The 19,317-nt window shown below is 44.9% G+C and overlaps 1 long non-coding RNA gene across 1 annotated transcript; it reads right to left on the bottom strand.

Moving 5' to 3' along the window:
• Window positions 1-12,348: 12,348 nt before the first annotated feature.
• Window positions 12,349-13,649, bottom strand: LOC146871806 (uncharacterized). The gene is made up of 5 exons (XR_014959606.1): window positions 13,529-13,649; window positions 13,339-13,423; window positions 13,111-13,205; window positions 12,939-12,991; window positions 12,349-12,845 (listed from the first exon to the last, which is right to left on the bottom strand). It is a non-coding gene; the product is annotated as an uncharacterized LOC146871806 (long non-coding RNA).
• Window positions 13,650-19,317: the final 5,668 nt, after the last annotated feature.

The raw sequence follows: 19,317 nt of genomic DNA, 5'->3' as shown, positions 1-19,317 counted from the left end.
CAAAACGGAGGGCCCTAGCTGTTGTCTGACTTATCTGGGTATTGAAATAGACACTACACTACGTTCATGCAAGCTAGACTTTCCGAAAATAAAATTTTGGAAATAACTAAGCTTTTGGAAGATGCATGTAATGCAGATAAACTGACTTTACGGGAAGCTCAAAGTTTGTTAGGTCACCTCAATTTCGCCTGCAAAGTCATAAAAGCAGGCAGAGCATTTTGTAGGCGCCTCGGTTTCTCCATGTCTGGTATCAAGCTACCACACCATAGGATTAGAATAACTACTAACATGCGGGCAGATTTTGAAGTATGGCTATGGTTTTTAAAAGACTTTAATGGAGTCACTCTTTGGTCACTGGATGAGGATTTTGTCTGGCATATGCAATTGTTCTCTGACGCCTCTGGCACCAACGGTTTTGGAATTTTTTGGGAAGGGAGGTGGTGTGCGGAAAGATGGCCTGCCAGATGGGTTTCTGAGAAGAAAAGCATAGCTTTCCTCTAATTTTTCTCATTAATAGTGGCTCTGACCGTTTGGGGGCATAAACTGACAAACAGAACTGTTCTTTTTAATGTGGACAATAAGACCGTAGTAGATCTAGTGAATGGTCAGAAAGCCAAGGACAGACAACTCTTAAAGTTACTGCAAATATTCATGCTTGACTGTTTAAAGTTGAATATAGTATTCAAAGTAAAACATATTGCAGGGGTCAAAAATAACATCGCAGATGCCCTATCTCGTTTTCAGTGGGAGAGATTCCGTGGTTTGGCTCCCGGAGCGGATCTACGGAAAACTCAGGTACCCAGCTGGATATGGGATTTGGCAACATGAAGGCTCTGCTACTTATGGAACATTCATTAGCACAAAGCACGAAAATGGCATACAGGAGAGCGTGGCTAGAATTTTTAAGTTCAGGCGCATTATATAGAGCCCACGATAGCAAAGGGTTGTGTCACCGCAGAGCAGACGTTGTTAAGTTTATTATGCTCAATATAGACAAGAATATTTCCACTACGACTATCGCTGGGAAGCTGGCTGGTATATCCTTTTATGGCAAGTTCTTTTGGGGATATGAGCCATCGGCAGGGGAAATGGGCAGGAGGATTCTACAAGGCTGGGTGAAAACAAAAGAGAGGGTCGTACAGAAGGGAGCCTATATCTTTACATTTATTGTATAGGTTAACAATCATTTTATGTGATGTTTGTTTTTCAGATTTTGAAACACAACTGTTCAAGTTATGCATGATTTGGCTCTTTTTTGGAGCGTTTAGGATATCTGAATTACTGGGTACGACTATGTATGGGGATCTTAAGACACAAAATGTATCCCTGGTTCATTCAGATATCGAAATTTTTCTTGAACGCTCAAAAACAGACCAAACAGGGAAAGGTTCAAGAGTAATTCTGCAACATATTGGCGGCCCTTTATGCCCCAAACAGGCATGGTTAGATTTTTTATCTTTAGGAGGTGCATCCTCAAAGTTTGTTTTCCGTCATTTGGACAGCTCTCAGCTAAAGGCCACCCAGTTCCTAGCAGTCTTGCGGAAGTCTTTAAAAAAGCTGGTGGAGAATCCCGCCATTTTTGGTACGCATTCCTTTCAAATTGGGGCGGCTTCAGAAGCTGCCAGATGGGGTTTTTCCATTAGTGACGTTAATAAGTTGGGACGCTGGTCCTCAGATTGTTGTCTGCGTTATATTAGAAATTTGGAATACGAAGTTTAAAATACAAGATGTTAATTGTTCTTTCTTTGCAGGTCTGATGGCAAGTTTATCAATGTCTCCGCGACAAGTTTGGATAGTTGGACACTCGTTCGTCAAATGGGCGGCAAAACAGGCAGCAAAACGACATTTTGGTAGAAATTTAGGTTTTAGTTCTGAAGAGGTGTCTATTTCTTGGTGGGGAAAAAGTGGCATGAAGTGGGGCCAATTTCTACCTCTCATGAGTGAGCTGTCTTTTAAGAACAAACCTGCAATTGTTTTGATCCATTTTGGGGAGAACGATCTAGTCCAGCTATCAGGACTTGGGCTACTAATAGAAATGAAATCCGATTTGGAACTTTTTTCAAAATCTTGGTCTAAACCTCAGCTGCTCCTGACAGCTCTGATGCCACGTAGAATTTGGAGAGGGGCGGAGAGATTTACAGCTATGGAAAGAGCGCGAAGGAAAGTAAATTGAGAAATGCAGCGTTTTTGTTCTTCTAACAGAATTTATTGGCTAGTACATAATGAAATTTTAAAAGTTTTTCAGACATGATGGGGTTCATTTGTCCTTTATTGGGAACGAGATTTATCTGCTAAACATAAAAGAGATGATTTCTAAAGTCCTTGAAATACAAACATGGTGTTGAGTCGTTGCTGTTCAAGCGGCAGCATCTTTTATAGATTTGCATTTCTGCATTTGTCAGTTTTCATTCCCAAATTTTAGCTGGTGTCAGTAAACAAAATGTGTTTTTGCCTTTGTATTTGTTTGCATTACCCTCTCTTTTTCATCACCTCACCCCCCCCCACTACCCCCTACCCCCCTTACCCACCTCCCCTCCCGTGCTCCCTTTGTATTTTAGATTATGGTGGTAGTTTTTCCCTTGGTTAAGTGATGGAATCCATATTATAACCTGTTGGCGGCAGCGTTTTTCAGTTGATTTACAGTTTTTTAAACAATGGTTTACAATGAATAAAATTTGTTCACCTGTTTGGCGACATTGGTGCTATGTTTTTGCTTCAAATAATAAAGCAAGGCTGGGGGAAAAAATTGGGTAACCCAAACAATCGGGGGGGGGGGGAACAGGTAAAACTCCTGAGTTAGGGTTTTTCCTGGTGGCTGAGTTGGAGGAGATCAAGACAGGCAGGAAGGGTTGGGGGCATTTGGAATAGCTTCGGACAGGGGGAAGCAAGGGAGCGAGGTTGGAGGCAAGAGGTAGGCAGGATATGTAGATAGGGGTTTGGGTAGGAGGTTTAGGCCGAACAATGTGGGGAATAGTTGCTTTGGGGTATTTTGTTTAGGGGCGGGTGTTTTAGGCGGGGATATGTTGTTTGAAATATGATCTGTATATGACCTGTATTGTAAGAATATGTGTAGAATTGCCTGCCTGTCCAATAAAGCGGCCTTTTACCCCAAATTTGGGCTCTGGACGTGCTTATTGCCCGATGGAGCGGAGTAGAGGGAGCGAAGCAACGGCCTCGTTTCCTCGCCTTTTCACCCTTCAACGCCTCTCCTCAGCTCCCCATGCTACAAGGGATCAGGTTGGTAACCCCCTGCGTGGATGAGAGCAGAGTGTGGTGGAGAGCCGGCAGCCCAAGGCCCAAATCTGAAGGCTGCCTCAATCTGGAGGCTGGATGGATGCCGAAGTCTAAGCCGGGGCAAACTGGAACTCTGCAACCAACGGAAAAGGTTGGGCAGTGGAGTTGGCCCGCTGCTCTCTGTTGGAGAGTTAAGTGCTCCTGAGGTGGGAAAAGCGCTGGGTAATATCCGTGCAAGTTCATTCTTGTGCAATACCCATTCAGGTTGAGTGACGGCGGAGGCGGCACATGGTGCTGCTTGCGACACACGCATTATTCAGAACCGAATGGAATTCCTTCTAATTTCTGGGTGCACCAAACGGAAAGAAAAGTGCTGGGCGGTGACCACACTGATTTATGGGGATGGGAAGGGGGGGGGGGTGTTGGTGCTCAAATGTCCTCCCATAGTCTTGGTGCTGACCAGTTGTGTCTCAGAGCTCTTTTGCTCCTCCAAAAACATGTAGGCAAATAGAATGGGGGGCGGGGAGTCCTGATACTAAAAACCTTGCCCAAGACCTCTCACAGGAGGCTCCTGAGCAAATTTTACCTCAGCGAGAAGTAAGACATTACTGAACTTTTTGCATAGTCCATTTACCTCCAATTTTCAATCCGACTGATCTCAAAGACTAAGGGCCTCATGTAGGTAAATAAATTTTACCGTTTCTTAAATACCGAGCCGTACCGAATCGGTAAATTAGAATCGGTAAGTTATATGTAGGTAAAAATTCGGTAACAGTTACCGATTCGGTAACATTCGGTAATCACGAATCGGAATTCACCGAATCGGTAAATACCGAGGTGGTATTTACCGAATCGGAAAATACCGAGGTGGTATTTACCGAATCGGAAAATACCGAATCGGAATGTACGGAATCGGTAAATAAAATCACATGACTTGACGAAACAGCTAATCCCGTGCAACCACAGCCCACCCAACCAGGAAGTGGCCACACCCAGGCAGGTGTACATAATTAGCCGACCCTGGAGAGGCTTGGAGTGCAGAGGAGAGGCAGGGAGCCGGTGCCTGTGCGAGCGGGAAAACGAACATCATGTCCAGCCAGAGAACACAGAGAGACGGAGGGGAAAGGAGGAGGAAGCTGAAATTTAGCCCCAAGGAACTCCAGGTGCTGGTGGAGGAGGTGGTGAAGCAGCACCAGAAGCTGTTTGGAAGGCAATCCCTGCAAGTGCCTGAGGCTGAAAAGCGCAACATATGGCTGGCCATCCAGGCCCATGTGAATGCCGTGGGAGTGACCCACAGGGACATAGAGGTCCTAAAGAAGCGCTGGTATGACCTGAGGATTGTAACCAAGAGGAAGATGGGCGACATCCAGAAGGAGGCCAGCCAGACTGGAGGTGGAACCAACAGGGCACCTGCCCTCACCGAACTGGAGGAGCTGGTGGGGGCCACAATCGAGCAAGAGAGCGTCGTGGGTCTTGGGGACGCCGACAGCTCTGCCAGAGCCGCCACACAACAAGGTAAGACGAAAGCACAGCAATGTAGCACCCCCTATCCCTATCCCACATCCCCCAATGTGAAACGAGAATCATACTGCAGTCCACACGTGTCAGTGCAGACAGGCAATGCATTCCGGGAGATGTAGTCAGGGAAACACCAACCATGACGTAAATGTTACAGGGCAACAAGGCATGTCACGCACTCGAGGCACAAGGAGACAGAGGACATTTTGGAATGTGAAATTATTTATTGTGACGCTTTCAATGCAGCCCTTCGGGGACACTGAGCCAATGTTGTATTTCTGTCCACAGATGTGACATCATGCAGGACAGGGCATGCTGCAGGAGAGACGGCACACCGGCCACAAATATCACCTCTAGCCAGCACAAGTTCAGACCAGGGAGCAGGCCCACTGGCAGCCGCACCACCAACACAGGCAGCCTCGCCGCAGCCAGAGCCAGCATCACCTCACCCAGAGCCAGCATCACCTCACCCAGAGCCAGCATCACCTCACCCAGAGCCAGCATCGCCACTCATGTTTGAATCACCGGCCACATCTCCGCTTGCAGGTGTGGGAATGAGGAGGCGTCCAGCAGCCAGGCTACGAGCCTTAGACACCTCGTCAGACGACAGCATGGGCCCTGAAGAACTCACCAGGCCCCAGGAAGGGAGCCATGCCACTGTGCCCCACACCTCACAGGCAGCACAGACGGGAGCAAGAGGGCGCCGCAGGTCGCGTGTCCAGAGTCCACCAGCACCCATTGACGGCCATGGTGTCTTCTTGGGTCTCGAGGGCCAAATGTTGAAACAACAGCGCCTGCAAACAAAGGCAGTCATGACAGTCCAGAGGCACATGCGGGTGATGAAAACTACATTACTCAACATGGACAATAACATCAGCGGCATGGCTGCGGGCATTCGGGACATGTCCCAGTCAGTCCAGCAGTTGTGCAGCAAATTGGATGCTGACATCGAGGCACGGCGCCGGGAACGGCAGAGAAGGGACACTACCAACAGGGCACTCAACCGTCTGGCAACTGCGACTTCTCTACTGTGCCGGCGCTCTGTGACGATGCAGGAGGGCCTAACACACTGCTGCAGCGACCTGTCTCGGGGGATGGTGCAGGTGACAAGTGCACTAGGGGTGCTATTGACTAGTCAGGCGTCGACAACTGCTGCAGGGGATGCTGCGGAGAGCATCGACACCAGCAGCAGGAGCAGCATCACACCCCCCATCCCAGAAGCACGCAGGAGCAGCAGGCGGCTTGGGGTTGGCTCTAGTGAGGATGCACAGGCCGTGCCATCCACCAGTGCAGCGCGTATGCGCAAACATTGATGTGGCCCTGCTTAGCCACTTCCCAATGGGTGACGTAACCCTGGACATACTCCTTGTATAGATGTTATATTGCCAGATTGGCTTGTTCATGTGTTCATGGCGTGGTGCCACATTAAAACCACGTCATGACTAATCACAACTGGCTGTGTCCCCTTACTTACTCAGAAATAGTTGCATGTGATCTCTGCCCGTCTCTCTCTCCCATCGATTGCAGTTGGCACTCTAGCTGCGTTGCCCTGTGGCTGGCCTGACTCATCCTCGTTGTCCTCAAAATATGTTAGTTCCACATCTGTACCTTTTTTCGTGGCAAGGTTGTGCAGCATTGCACAAGTGGCAATAATCTTGCAGCAGGTGATGGGTGTGTACTGGCGTGCGCCTCCGCTCTTGTGGAGGCAGCGGAACCTGCTCTTCAGTAGTCCAAACGTGCGCTCCACCACATTGCGTGTTGTTTTGTGTGCCACGTTGTATCGTCTCTCACTCTGGGTTGCTGGGTGTAGGTAGGGAGTGAGGATGAATGACCGGCATGCATATGCACTGTCGCCTATATGAGTTGAAGGGAAACATCAGTCACATGCCTCTTTACACTATGATTTGCAGGTTGCAAGGGGCGTCACTGTTACTCACCTAGCAGGTATCCCTCTCCAAATTCTCCGGCACTCAGTCGTGTGTAGATCCCACTATTCTGGAAGATGTACGAGTCGTGGGTGCTCCCAGGAAACTTTGCAACAATATCTGTGATGATGTTCCCTGCATCACAGATCACCTGCACATTGATGGAGTGGGTGGACTTCCTGTTCCTGTAGATGTGCTCTGTGTCAGCTGGTGGACAGATTGGGATGTGTGTACCATCAATACAGCCGATGACATGGGGGAACTGTGCCATGTGATAAAAGTCTGTTTTTGTTTTCTGCAGTGCAGCCTGTGTGTTGGGGAAGCTGATGTAGTGGTGCATTCTCTGCATCATGGCATCCAGGAACTTCCTGAAGAAACGTGACAGGCAACTCTGGGATACACCACCCACCGCAGCTATCACCACCTGATAACTGCCGGATGCCAGCAGATGTAGGCTGCAGAGCACCTGCACATGTGGGGGTATGGCGTGCGCCCTTCTTATTGGCTGGTCCAGGAGTGGGTGAAGGTCCCTGATTAAGTCCATGATGGTTTCGGGGTGTAGCCTGTACCTCTCATGTATCTCTGCATCAGTCAGGTGGAATAGTGTGATGCGCTGTCTGTAGATGCGTTCCTCCCGTCGCCAAACCCTCAGTCCTGCTGCCTGTAGACGTAGGCGCCTTGCAATGACATACATAGCGGCCATGTTGTCCACGCTGTTGCATTTTGGGATTGCTTATATGCACTGTTGATGGTTACCACCTGCTTTCAATCCGTGTTAATTACCGACTCTTATTTACCGATTTTCTTGGATTTCTTAATTACCGAGTGCTCCTACATGTCATTTTAATTTTTACCACTTCATATTTACCACTTCATATTTACCGATTCGTTAAGTATGTATTCGGTAAATCTGATTCGGTATTTTAGAATTCGGTAAATATGATTCGGTATTTACCGCCTCATATTTACCGAATAGTCGTTTTTGGACTCCTACATCTCACTTGTCTGAATACCGGTCGGTAACGGCATATTTACCGAAAATCGGCCGTTACCGACCGGTATTTGGCTACCTACATGAGGCCCTACATGTAGAAGTACGGAACTCCATGTCATTTGAAATTTTATTACCAAACTAGAGTAAAAACTTCAGCTACTAATACATCTCTTCACACCACTGAAATCTTTCTTCTGCAGAAATTAAAAGCGTATCTTTTCCTGATAAGAATAATTTGAAATTCAAAAGAGCAGAATTCTGGCCCCTAATTACATTCTTTTAAATCATAATTTCTTCAGGAAAAATGCATACCATATATATGCAGCCTAGAAGCTCTGTGTCGGACCTCACCCCCTCTTGCCATGGCCTCGTCCCGGGGCCCCCTTGACTCCTCCAGTCCCTCTCCATTTCAGTCCACAGACGCCGGCGACCACATCGTAGTGCAGCAGGAGGAACGCGGCGGCTGGCCCTTTTAACCCGGTTCCTGTTCGACGATCCATAAGGAGAGGCGGCTCGAAGATGAGGGTGGAACCCGATACCCGAAAGGAGGAAGCCGTGTATGCAGACGCCGAGGATCCCGGAGCTGACGATCAGAGACACCGAACCTTCGCTGGAAGAGCCGAGAGGCCAACCGGAGGACACTGCGCCCAGCCGCGGCCCAGGAGGGTCGTTGTTTAAACAGGTGCGTGCTCGGGTACGAGGGCTCAGGAGCGGGGTGGGAGCTCGGAAACCGGTCGGGTAGTTGGGGAAGGCACACAACAATCCTGCCGTAGGCACTTGTAAGATCCAAGCCGGCATAGGACTGTCTACCCGATTCCCCCTTCTCCGGTGACGGTATTTTTCCTGCCGCTCCCGTATAACCCTCACCCGCCGCCCTGTGATTCCAGCACGGGTCTTTCACCCCTTTGTTTTTAGGTCTCGCCTGGCGAACGCAGTGCGAAGCGCTGCTGTCGCCAGCGAGATCTATTGTTGCTGACTTGCCTCGGAAGGGGGACAGGAGATGTGCACGCGCAGGCTTTTGGCGGATTGGAGCCTGTGTACGCGCTTCAGGCACGCTGCGTGCACATCTCCTGTCCCTCTTCCCTCGCAAGCCAGCATTTAGTTTCACTTTCGACATATGGAGAATCCCACTCACCCGGTCTGCGGGGGGAATCCTTCTGAACGGCGGCTTCCGGAGCACTCCAGCTCCACTACTGCCAGCACGACGCGGGGCTCTCTCCTTATGCATGGGAGCCCCGCACTGCTATCTGCCGCTCTTCACCCGGGCCCCCTCCTGGGACACGGGACTTCAGCTCCCACACCGGCTGCACGCGAAAGTGACAGGTACTGCGCATGCGCGGGCAGCCCTCGCCCTCCCAGGTCTCCTCCCCAGCCCGGCGCTGCTTTCTGTTTTGCTTGTTTCAATAAGTCTCCAGCTGCCGCTTAAAATGAGGGTCTGTGGGACAGATATTTTTATAACTATAAAAAAAAAATGCAGAGATTGCTGTGGTCGATTTCATCGCTGTTAACAGGATCATTTGTTAGTGAATCCATCTCATCAGTTGGCGGCCCAAAAGAATGTGACGGGCTTTAAACGGTAACTGCGGATGGCCGGCCATTAGTGATTTCCCGTTTGATTCCTCTTGGCATGTATTGACTTTGTTAGGCAGCGCACGGGGCAAACTTGCAAACGTTAGTCAAGGCACCACAAGCGACATTACGGCCCAGTTCTCCTTGTCCTCTTGAGAGGCCTCAGAGGAATTTAAACCCGTACCGTGCAGGGGAGGAAAAAAGGGATACGCGCTAGGGAGGAAGGCACAATAGCAGGGATGGTTGCCAATTGAATCGTTAGGTCTTTTTTTTAAATATCACATGGCGTTTCTGAATCAGACTTCAGGTTAACAATTAATTTTAAATATCTACATTTAAATTAACAGGTTTTTATGGAGCAAGTTTTGTTACTACTGTATTGAACATAAATCAAGATGACAGCAAAGTTCTACCTTAGTCATATCACATGTTGACAGTTTCAGCATAGCCAACACTACTAGCTACCTAAATCCATTGAGTGGCACAGAGAAGCTGTACATAGGAGGAGGTGTGGCAACGTTCTCTTGGGATGGAAACCAAGGGGCTTGGAGGGGAAAGGGAGGTAAAAATAGGCGAGAAAGTAAGCTATTTTATTGTAATCTTATTTCTCTACAATGAGTATCTTCTTTAATTTCACAGTCATTAGAATAACCACGCATATTAAATGCAATGAAGGCACACATTTCTCGTTTTGAAAATAACTTTAAAGAAGGCATGGCTGAAGGTGGCAACTTGTTTTTATTGGAAAGAGAATCCACTCAAATCTAATTTTTACACCGTAAAGTACATTTGACTAAAAAGCCTACTGCAGTTGTCTAGCAAAGGAATAAAGCAAAGCAAAGATATCTGCACCAAGACATCAAGCCATATCTGGTAGGGTTTGGCTACTGCTCCCTGAAGGGATGCAAGGCTTTACTGTCACATTATGCACCGCAATCTGGGTTAAGGAGTTGGTTTCATCAGGAAAGTCCAAAGAAATATTACCAACTATGCTCCTGGCTGTAAAATGATAGAGGGAGGGTTTACGAAATTAAAAAGGTAGTCATGGTTAAGAACTAGGATTACAAATAAGTGACATTTTCTTTTCCATCAAGGGATATTTTTAAAGCCCCACCCCCATCTTGGCACCGCAAAGTTGGTAAACCAGGAGAACCACGTCAGCGTGTAAATTAGCTCCAAAGACAGGTCTGACACACCAAGGTGTCAATTCTGAAGTCAGAATCAATGCAGTCATGTTTTGGAAAGGTGTGGAACAATCACACCATGGCTCTGCAAATCTCGAAAAGTGGGATGGTCATTTCTCATGAGGACTGCTTTGTCTCTTGGGGAGTGTGCCTTAGAAAAACCTGAAAAGGGTCTGTAGACTATGTGACATCACCCAATGATGCAGGGCGTTAGCCATGAAGCTACTGATGTGTTTTAAGGACGCTGAACTAGCCCAGCTAGGTTATTACCCTACAAATAGCGTTTTTTGATGTATGTATATCTTCAGTCTTATAAAGATAATAAATACTTAAGAATTTTAACACCCAGAGACTGACAAAATGTTTCTGTGGATCAGGCCAGATTTTGGCAAATGAAGGCATCAAAACATTCTAATTATTGTCAAAATCTGATATTCATTTTGGAAGACAGGTTGAGCAAGGTTATAAACAATACTTTATTGTGGTGGAATTGAGTGGAATAAGATGTATAACTGATGGGCATACAACGCCTGTATCTAAAGCGCTCTCCAAGCAAACTTTCATGCCGTATTTTGAAAATCTGACAAAGGCATGAGCTTGAATGGATAACAAATAGGATAATGTTTAACTCCCAAGGACAAGATTGCTTCCAGATAGGAGGACAAAATGTCCTAAGAGAATAAACTTATAAAAACTATTAAAATTACGAGATAAGACCCCCCCAAGAAGGACATTTGTGACAAGACTTAACAAGCATTGGCATAAGCAATAGGTCTTGCCTTTGGGACCTTAAAAGTCTTTAGCCATGCAACAGTTAATGTTGTTGCATCAAAGATCTTGTGCTGCATAACTGAAAACTTATAAGGTCCCAAAAGCGAGACCTAGTAGGTATGCCAATGCTCTCTGTCCCACAACACACTTTTTTTTTAACTTTAATAAGAGCGGCGCCGTCTTCACGGACACCACACTATGCAATGCAATAGGTGTTGCTTTTGGTATTGTAAAAAACAATGCCTTTTAATTTTTTTAAAGGCATTGCCATTTACAATGTCAATAGCTCAAAATAATGTCATTGCGAGACCTATTGCATTGCAAATGCTTGTTGAATTGGTTGTCTCCACAAGCACTAACCAGTGCCTTTTGTTTTTTGTCTTTCCCCCTTACCTCGACCTTGACGGCGAGAGACGCCCAGTCCGACATCATTAAAGAGAGGAGGGAGGTTTCCTTCCCGGAGGACAACGATACAGGTGTTGTGTAATATCTGGTATCCCCATCGTGTATCCCCTGCACTTCTGGACTTTTCGGAAACGAAACTCAGCCCGGGCAGGTTCAGACAAAAGCAGCTGATCACTGCTCGGGCTGAGTTAGGGGATACACGATTCAACAGGATGCCAAACTCTGCTCAGGCGATAAATCACCTGAAACTTTTGCACGAAGAGAGACATACAGAAATAAATGGAGAAAATGAATCGTAATGGAAATAGCAATTAAGTGAATAAACATTGTGAAAGCAAATAAACTATTGCTGAAGCATATCGAATAGTAACGAAATAAAATGAGGGGAAGAGAATATAAACAACAGGGGGTTCAAATAAGGGCAAAATAATAGCAAAACGAGCGAAAGATTAACGGGTAAAGGTAAAAAAAAAGCAATAAAAAAGCAAAGTATTTAAAAGGGGGAAAGTGTTTTGCTTTTCATATAATGAATGTTACCAGGTGTTAATGACAAACATATAACGTGCACAATAAATTGAATAACAGTGCATGTTTAGTTTGACTCATATAACATACTTGGCATTTTATCAGCTGCCCTATCTTTTGGTGTCCATGCTAATTAAACAAGTGGAACAAACGAAAGTGCCAATGCTGACAAAAAATTGAGCTCTTTGAACCGTAGGACAAAAGAGAAACAACTACGGACGTACTAATTAATAGTGTTTAATCGCAAAAAGATCTGTTTTTTACACAATGAATTAATTTATCACAAGAATATAATCTGGACACACAAACGTAATGAAAACTGATATACACATGAGAAAAAAGATTTAAGGGCAGCAATTAGTACATTCAAAACGATCCTGGAACTCTACTGACCTAATGGCAAAGGTACAAATCTAACAGACCATCTTACACCACTCCTCATTCACACACACCACTCATACACACAGTTAAATTTAATAACCCTTTGGTTCTAATTGAAAACACCAAAAGGTGTCTCCGTCCATACCAACATAAAGTAAGTCACGCTTACTAAGGTGTACACAAAAGTGAATTCAATTTGTAACATCATTTTGAGACTGCAAAGAATCAGAACACCAGAAGCGGACTCAAAGTACATATGACTGGAGAACACAAGAAAGAAGGTCTACTCGTTTCGAACCCCGTTGGTTTTAAAATGGGGTTCTCATCAGGACCAGAATACTGAAAAAGGAAGAGAGAGACATAGGTAAGTGGATTACTAGAGAATGCAAGTGCAAATAACCCCAAACGCCTAGTCTCTACGACTGGACTTACCCGGCAAGAAATGTAAGGCTAAGGCCCTTTCAGAATTTGAAAAGGAGGATACACTGGAAGAAAAAAGCAACATAAAAAATCTGGTATTAGTCAGAAGTACTAATGTCAAAACTTGATAAGTTGAAAGTTGATTGTAGATGGAAGTAAAGGAGTTACCAATGGCGAAAATTACCTCGTTGTTAGATGAGGCCCAGGAGAAAAAATAGATTGGAAACGGGTGGAATCAATCCTTGGCGATGGAAGTCACAAGATGTGGTCCAACCCGTGCTAGAACAAAGAAGGATTGAGTGCAAATTGGTGAGGTGGCCCAAAAGGAAGGGGACGATTTTGTCTACGGGGGCGCAAGATGTTATTTACAAACTGATGCAGTTCATGTACAAGGACTAAAGGTGGAGCATACCTAGATTGAAAGTCGGGTGATTCCTCACACACAGTGTGCCAGATGGGTGTGCAGCGTCTTCTATCACAAGTCGAAAGCGGCGAAACTGAAATGAGATGGAAGTCCACATTAGTCCAAGTGGTAAAATACTTGGCTTGGTCTAATTAGACGAGGAAAACAATCCGGACAACGGTAGGGGGAAAGCGGTTACCTAATTCGTGGCTGAGACCCGGCGTCTTAGAAGTCCGTCTGGAACAGGAAGCTTCAGAATGCGCTCTTCCTGTTTGTAGTTAAATCGTCGAGTCTATCTCCTGTATGAACTCTGGGAAGTGTAGTCCCTTGTTATAATCCTGACTAGAGAGCTTGACAAACTTTAAAAAAATGAACATTTTAGGATGCCGCCCCGGCTGGGACGTTTCCTGAGTCACTAAATAGGTCCGTTGCTGGGGAGAAAGACCCAAATATATGGCTACAGTTGAGCATTTTATTAGGCACAAGATGTTTAGACCAAAGTATGGCTAGAATTCTGGGAATTGTAGTCTCTTGGTGTCACGGAGACAGAATCGGTAATTGCCTAGGAGCGCGCGCTCAATGGAATATTAGTCGAGTGACAGAAAAAGAAATCCTAAAACTGCCATCATGCCTTGATTTGATGAATACTAAAGGAACCTCGTAGGCGAGTTCTCAAAGTCTGAAGATTTCCGATATTTCATTTAGCCCCGAGATTGCCGTATCGAACTTGACAATTAGCATTGCTTTGCGTTGAGCGAGCCTGAGTTCCATGTCTCCACCTCTTTATTTTGGAAATAACTGTCCAGCGAAGGACTTGTTCTCCATGCGACATACGCAACCAGTGATTCACAAGGGGTGCAGTTTCGACTTTTTTTCTTATCCGGGACTTATGTTGCGTTATTCTGTGTCTAATCTCTTGGTTGTTTTTCTAATGTACAGAGAAGAACAAGGGCATTTGATTCCATAAATTACATATCTGGTTTTGCAATTCGAAAACGTCTCATGCTAATTAAACAAGCATTGGCAATGCAATCTGTCTCATACTTTGTGAAAGTTAGAGCATATTGGCGATGTAAATGACAATGTTTTTTACTTATTTTCTAGGTCTAGCCTGGGCAGCGCATGCGATACTCTGTGGCATGATGTATTGAAGCATGGAATAGAAGCCCTGTACACTCTCCTTCCATATTTGCCTTTGGCTTGTGTCATTGTCCTTCGTAAATGTTGGCTTCTGATTCGTTAATAGACTTGTAAGTTCCTCCTTAGTACCACCTTGTCTTCATTTGTAACCTCCCATGAGGACTGGCCCTTTTACTTCAGCTGTTACACGGTGCATCTTTTTTAGTCTGTAAGCACTATTTTCTTTATTGAGTTACTTCTAGTGCAGGCACAACATGCTTTACTGCAACATTCAGTGCGCCATGCGTGCTTTCACTTTCCGAGCAGCCAGGGATAACGGCGGCCGCTTCTTTGAATAGGTCTCGCATTTACAAAAGTTTGAACTATTGGCATTGTAAATGACAATGCCTTTTATTTATGTGTTAATTAGCAAAACGGATAAATAAAAGTCATTGTCATTTACAATGCCAATAGCTTAAACTCTGGCAAATGCGACACCTATTGCATTGCAAATGCTTGTCATACATGGCTCCTGGTGCACACTGGTGGCACACATTCTGATGTTCGTTTCTCACATTGCTGGTTTTCGTACGCAAATACTGGTGCACGCTCGTGTCTCAGGCTACACAGCACACAATCTGGGACTAGTTCCCTTACTGCCTTTGTTCGTACACGGATCCTGGTGCTTGCTGGTGGCTCACGGCATACATTCTGGTGCCAGCTTCTTACGTGGCAGGTTTTTGTACAGGAATTATGGTTCATACTCATGTCACTCACTAAACACACTCTAATGCTGGTTTTCCACATAGCAGGGCAGGTTTTCCTACACAAATCCTGGTGCGCGCGTGTGTCGCATGCTGCACAGTACACTCTAAAGCTACTTTTCCACATTTCTGGTTTTTATGCACAGATTCTGGTGCATTCTGCACAGTACACACTAATGCTGGTTTTCCACAGGGGTATTTTTCATGCACTTATCCTAGTGCACGCTCGTGTCTCACGTAGCACTGCACACATTTTGATGCTGGTTTTCATACATGGATCCTGGTGCATCCTTGTGTTTCACGCATCACAGCCCATTCTAATGCTGGTTTCCCACATAGCTGGCTTTCGCGCACAGATCCTGGTGCACGCTCTGGTCTCACGTTGCACAGCACACACTAATGCTGGTTTTTCACAGGGCTGGTTTTAATGCACGGGTCCTGCTGAACGCTCATGTCTAGTGCTGCACAGCAAACTCTACTGCTAGTTTCCCACATGGCTGTTTTTCGCACACGGATACTGGTGCACGCTCATGCCTCACGCTGCACAGCAAACTATAATGCTGGTTTCCCACAGCTGGTTTTCGTGCACTTTTCCTGGTGCACGCTCATGCCTCACGCTGTACAGCACACTCTAATGCTCGTTTCCAACACGGCTGGTTTTTGCACACGGATCCTGGTGCACTCTCATGCCTCATGCTGCAAAGCACACACTAATGATAGTTTTCATACATGAACCCTTGTGCACACTCGTGTCTCATGCAGCACAGCACACTCTAATGCCGGTTTTCCATAATGCCTTTTTTAAGGCACAGGTACTTGTGCACACTTGTGTCTCACGCTGCACAGCACACTTTAATGCTGGTTTTCACGCATGGAACCTGGTGCACGCATATGCCTCATACTGCACAGCACAATCTAATGCTGGTTTTCAAATGAGTTTCTCCTACTACAGGCATAACAGGCTTTCCTGCAACATTCAGCAGGACATGGGTGCTTTCACTTTCCAAGCAGCCCGGGACAATGGCGGCTGCTTCTTTGCAAGGAAACGGGTCTCGTATTTACAAGAGTTTGAGCTATTAGCATTGTAACTGGCAATGTTTTTTTATTTATGTGTTAATTACAAAACAGATAAATATAAGGCATTGTCATTTATAATGCCAATAGATTAAACTCTCGTAAATGCGAGACCTATTGCATTGCAAATGCTTGTTTTTGTTTTTAGTGAAGTCATCAGTTAGAAAACGAGAGTTAGAGCTTTTGGCGTTGGAAATGTAAATATTTATGTGTTCTAGAGTAGAGTCGGTGTATGTGGTGTGTAGTTGAATTATGTGGCTACCATTCAGATAATGTGAGCATTTAAGAAGCAGAGGTGCAGTTTGGATGGATGGGTTGGTGGAATGATAGCTATTTGTATGAATGGGTGGATAGCTGTATGAGTACATGCATGGATGTCTGGGTGATCAGTTGAATGAAAAGATGGTAGGTGATGCATAGGTAGGAAAGTTACAGATGGTTGATATGGAAAGATAAAGATAGATACATAGGGAAAATATTTATAAAAAGGAATGTTTTGTACTTTTATTGGACCTTTTGTCAAGACTGGATGATACATCAGGCTACATTGTGGCCCAGATCTCAATAAACATAACATCCCATTTACAATTCAGAAGTTGGTGGTGGTTTTGTGCCCTTACCCCAAAACTATGCTTCGTTGTCAGCTGCTTGGAAGCCTGCCTAAGTCTTCCAACACAGTATTACATTTGGACGCTGGTTTAACCCATTCAAATCTTTTTTTTTTTTTTACTTTATTTATCATTTTGTCACAAAGGTAACATCATATGCAGTAGTTGAGGTTCTGTAATTCTCGAGACTGACTCCATTTTATTGTGCCACCATTTTTTGTTGCCCTCACATAGGCCTGTGAAGGTAGCCTGGCGAACAAAGTGGCCTGGCCTTCTTAGTCCATGTATACATTAACTAGGTTTCTTTCTGACTCTGGAATGAACTGTAAGAAACTGACCTCGCAAAGCCAATTTCCCTGATCGATCTTTGTCTGAGATTGCCAATCACTCTACTGTACATGTAATCATGCCATGCCCTGCAGTGCCATCTAAATCAGATTAACCTTTGTGAACTATGTAATTATAATGTTTTGCCCATATCCTGTTAAAACCCCAAAGGCTACTCACCTGCTGACCCTCCAGATTTTCCCTTTGTTTAGGAATGTAATTGGTACAACTCCCTTACATGCCTGGGGCAGGATAAAGAGTATATAAGACGTGAAGTAAGACCATTCTATGGACTACCTCATTCAGTTGCTACGGCTTCTGTGTGACGTAGTCACACTCATTTGAGTTTAATAAAAATGTTCTTTTATATTTCAGCTTCTGTGCCAAATTCTTTATTATTGGTTTGAATGGACTAAGTATCAGTGAGACCCCTGAGAAGGAGTTATTATTTCTTCAAATGGCGCGGCCAACGTGGGCCTCATCAGAGAAGTGGCTATCTGAGGGAGTGATCTTGTCAGAAGACAGAAATCTACAGAGGAGGACAGGACAGGACTCTACTAAGGAGGTACTCTGTGCACGGAGATTCTGGGGATTCTTTGTCTCTGGAGCCCAGTATATTTCTGATCTTCCTGATTTTGATCCTCCACATGATGTCACCCCTGACTGAGAACCTTTTTGGCGTGAGCATTTAAAAAAAAGACCGTTAGGTCATTTAGAACTTGGCAGTTAGAATTTGGACAACAATTTGTTTGGTAAAAGTCGTTATGCAGCTCTTACGGTTGTTTGTTGCCTTGGATTGGTAAGGTAGTTTAGTAACACTTACTATAGCTTTGGAATTTGTGTTGGCCAACTTTGGATTTGTATAGGTTTGTATATGCGAATTGCAATTTGTGTAGGCAGGTAATGAGGAGATTTTTCTCATCTGGTTTTGTTGAACGGTGCAACGTACGGAGAGTACCTTAAGCACTACTTTGATTATAATAGTGCATATTCTGCAGTATTTTTGGCATGCCTGTTTTCAAAGTAAATTAGTCGGCTCCCCTAGAGGGAATACCTAAATAGGTTTAGGTATAAAAACATATTTCTTCGTTGGTGATTCTGTATCCCCAGGGAATTAAAATATGGACATAATACATACAAGGATCCTTTGTTCTGCGCAATCTTATGAATGGAGATATGCAGAGCGATTTTTGGTGTTCTGCCAGCCAAAGCTAGTGAATTGAGTGTATCTTGGCTTCTTGGAAATAAAGGTCTGTGGGGCTGTTTTTGCAGTCTTTTGGAACACCATTGAGAAGCGCTTCTTGTAAATATGACTTACAACTAGTATTTACAAAGGTTTGGTCTTAAGTACAGTCTGTGGGCTGTCCTTTGTTTCTGTCTTGAGTATTGATCTGTGGGTTAAATGTGTGTTTAAATGTCTCTGTGTAAATAGCGATGGCGCGATTTATGAAATAAATGACTAAAGCGCGCTATATTGTGTGTCCTGAGTGTTTGCTCCTAGCATTAAAATGTAATTTAAGTTGTGTTGAACCGCAAAAATTAGAACATTTGCATATGGAATTTCACTTGGCGCATGCGTAAAAAACTCATTTTTCTAAGGATTTACATGAGATGTCTAATGTCCAATCTCTGCAATTTGTAAAGAACATTCTGAGGATGATTAATATGTAGCACAATTATAGGATATTTATTTTTAAGTGCCCCAGGTGTCAAAGTCGAAATTGGGTGAGGGCACTATTTAGGCAGCATTTTTTTTTCATTTAGAGTAGCTTTTAAAGTGCCTTAGGTTTCAGTAAATGCATACATTTAGTTATAATACAAATTTGCAGGTTGTTCTCATTTGGGGTTGCTTTTAATGGCTCAGTGAGCCAATGTGCCCGGTGCAGAGGTTTGAGTTTAATATCCGGGTTGAAGGTTTTGACTCTAGCTGGACCTACTGAGACGTTCATCCATTTAAGGTCGATGAAATGAGTACCATTGCATAGGGTGGTAACAAGGATTTGTTCTAAAGCTGGTATGTTGTGTTGTTGTGTTCTGTGAATTATTCACAGTAGATGTTTTGGAGTCTGGGAATAGGAGTGGATTGTAGCCCCTAA

Source organism: Triturus cristatus, chromosome 1_1 (genome assembly GCF_964204655.1).
Source record: "Triturus cristatus chromosome 1_1, aTriCri1.1, whole genome shotgun sequence".
NCBI classification, from domain to species: domain Eukaryota; kingdom Metazoa; phylum Chordata; class Amphibia; order Caudata; family Salamandridae; genus Triturus; species Triturus cristatus.
The sequence above is the reverse complement of the archived record's forward strand: the minus strand, read 5'-3'. Positions and strand labels throughout refer to the sequence as shown.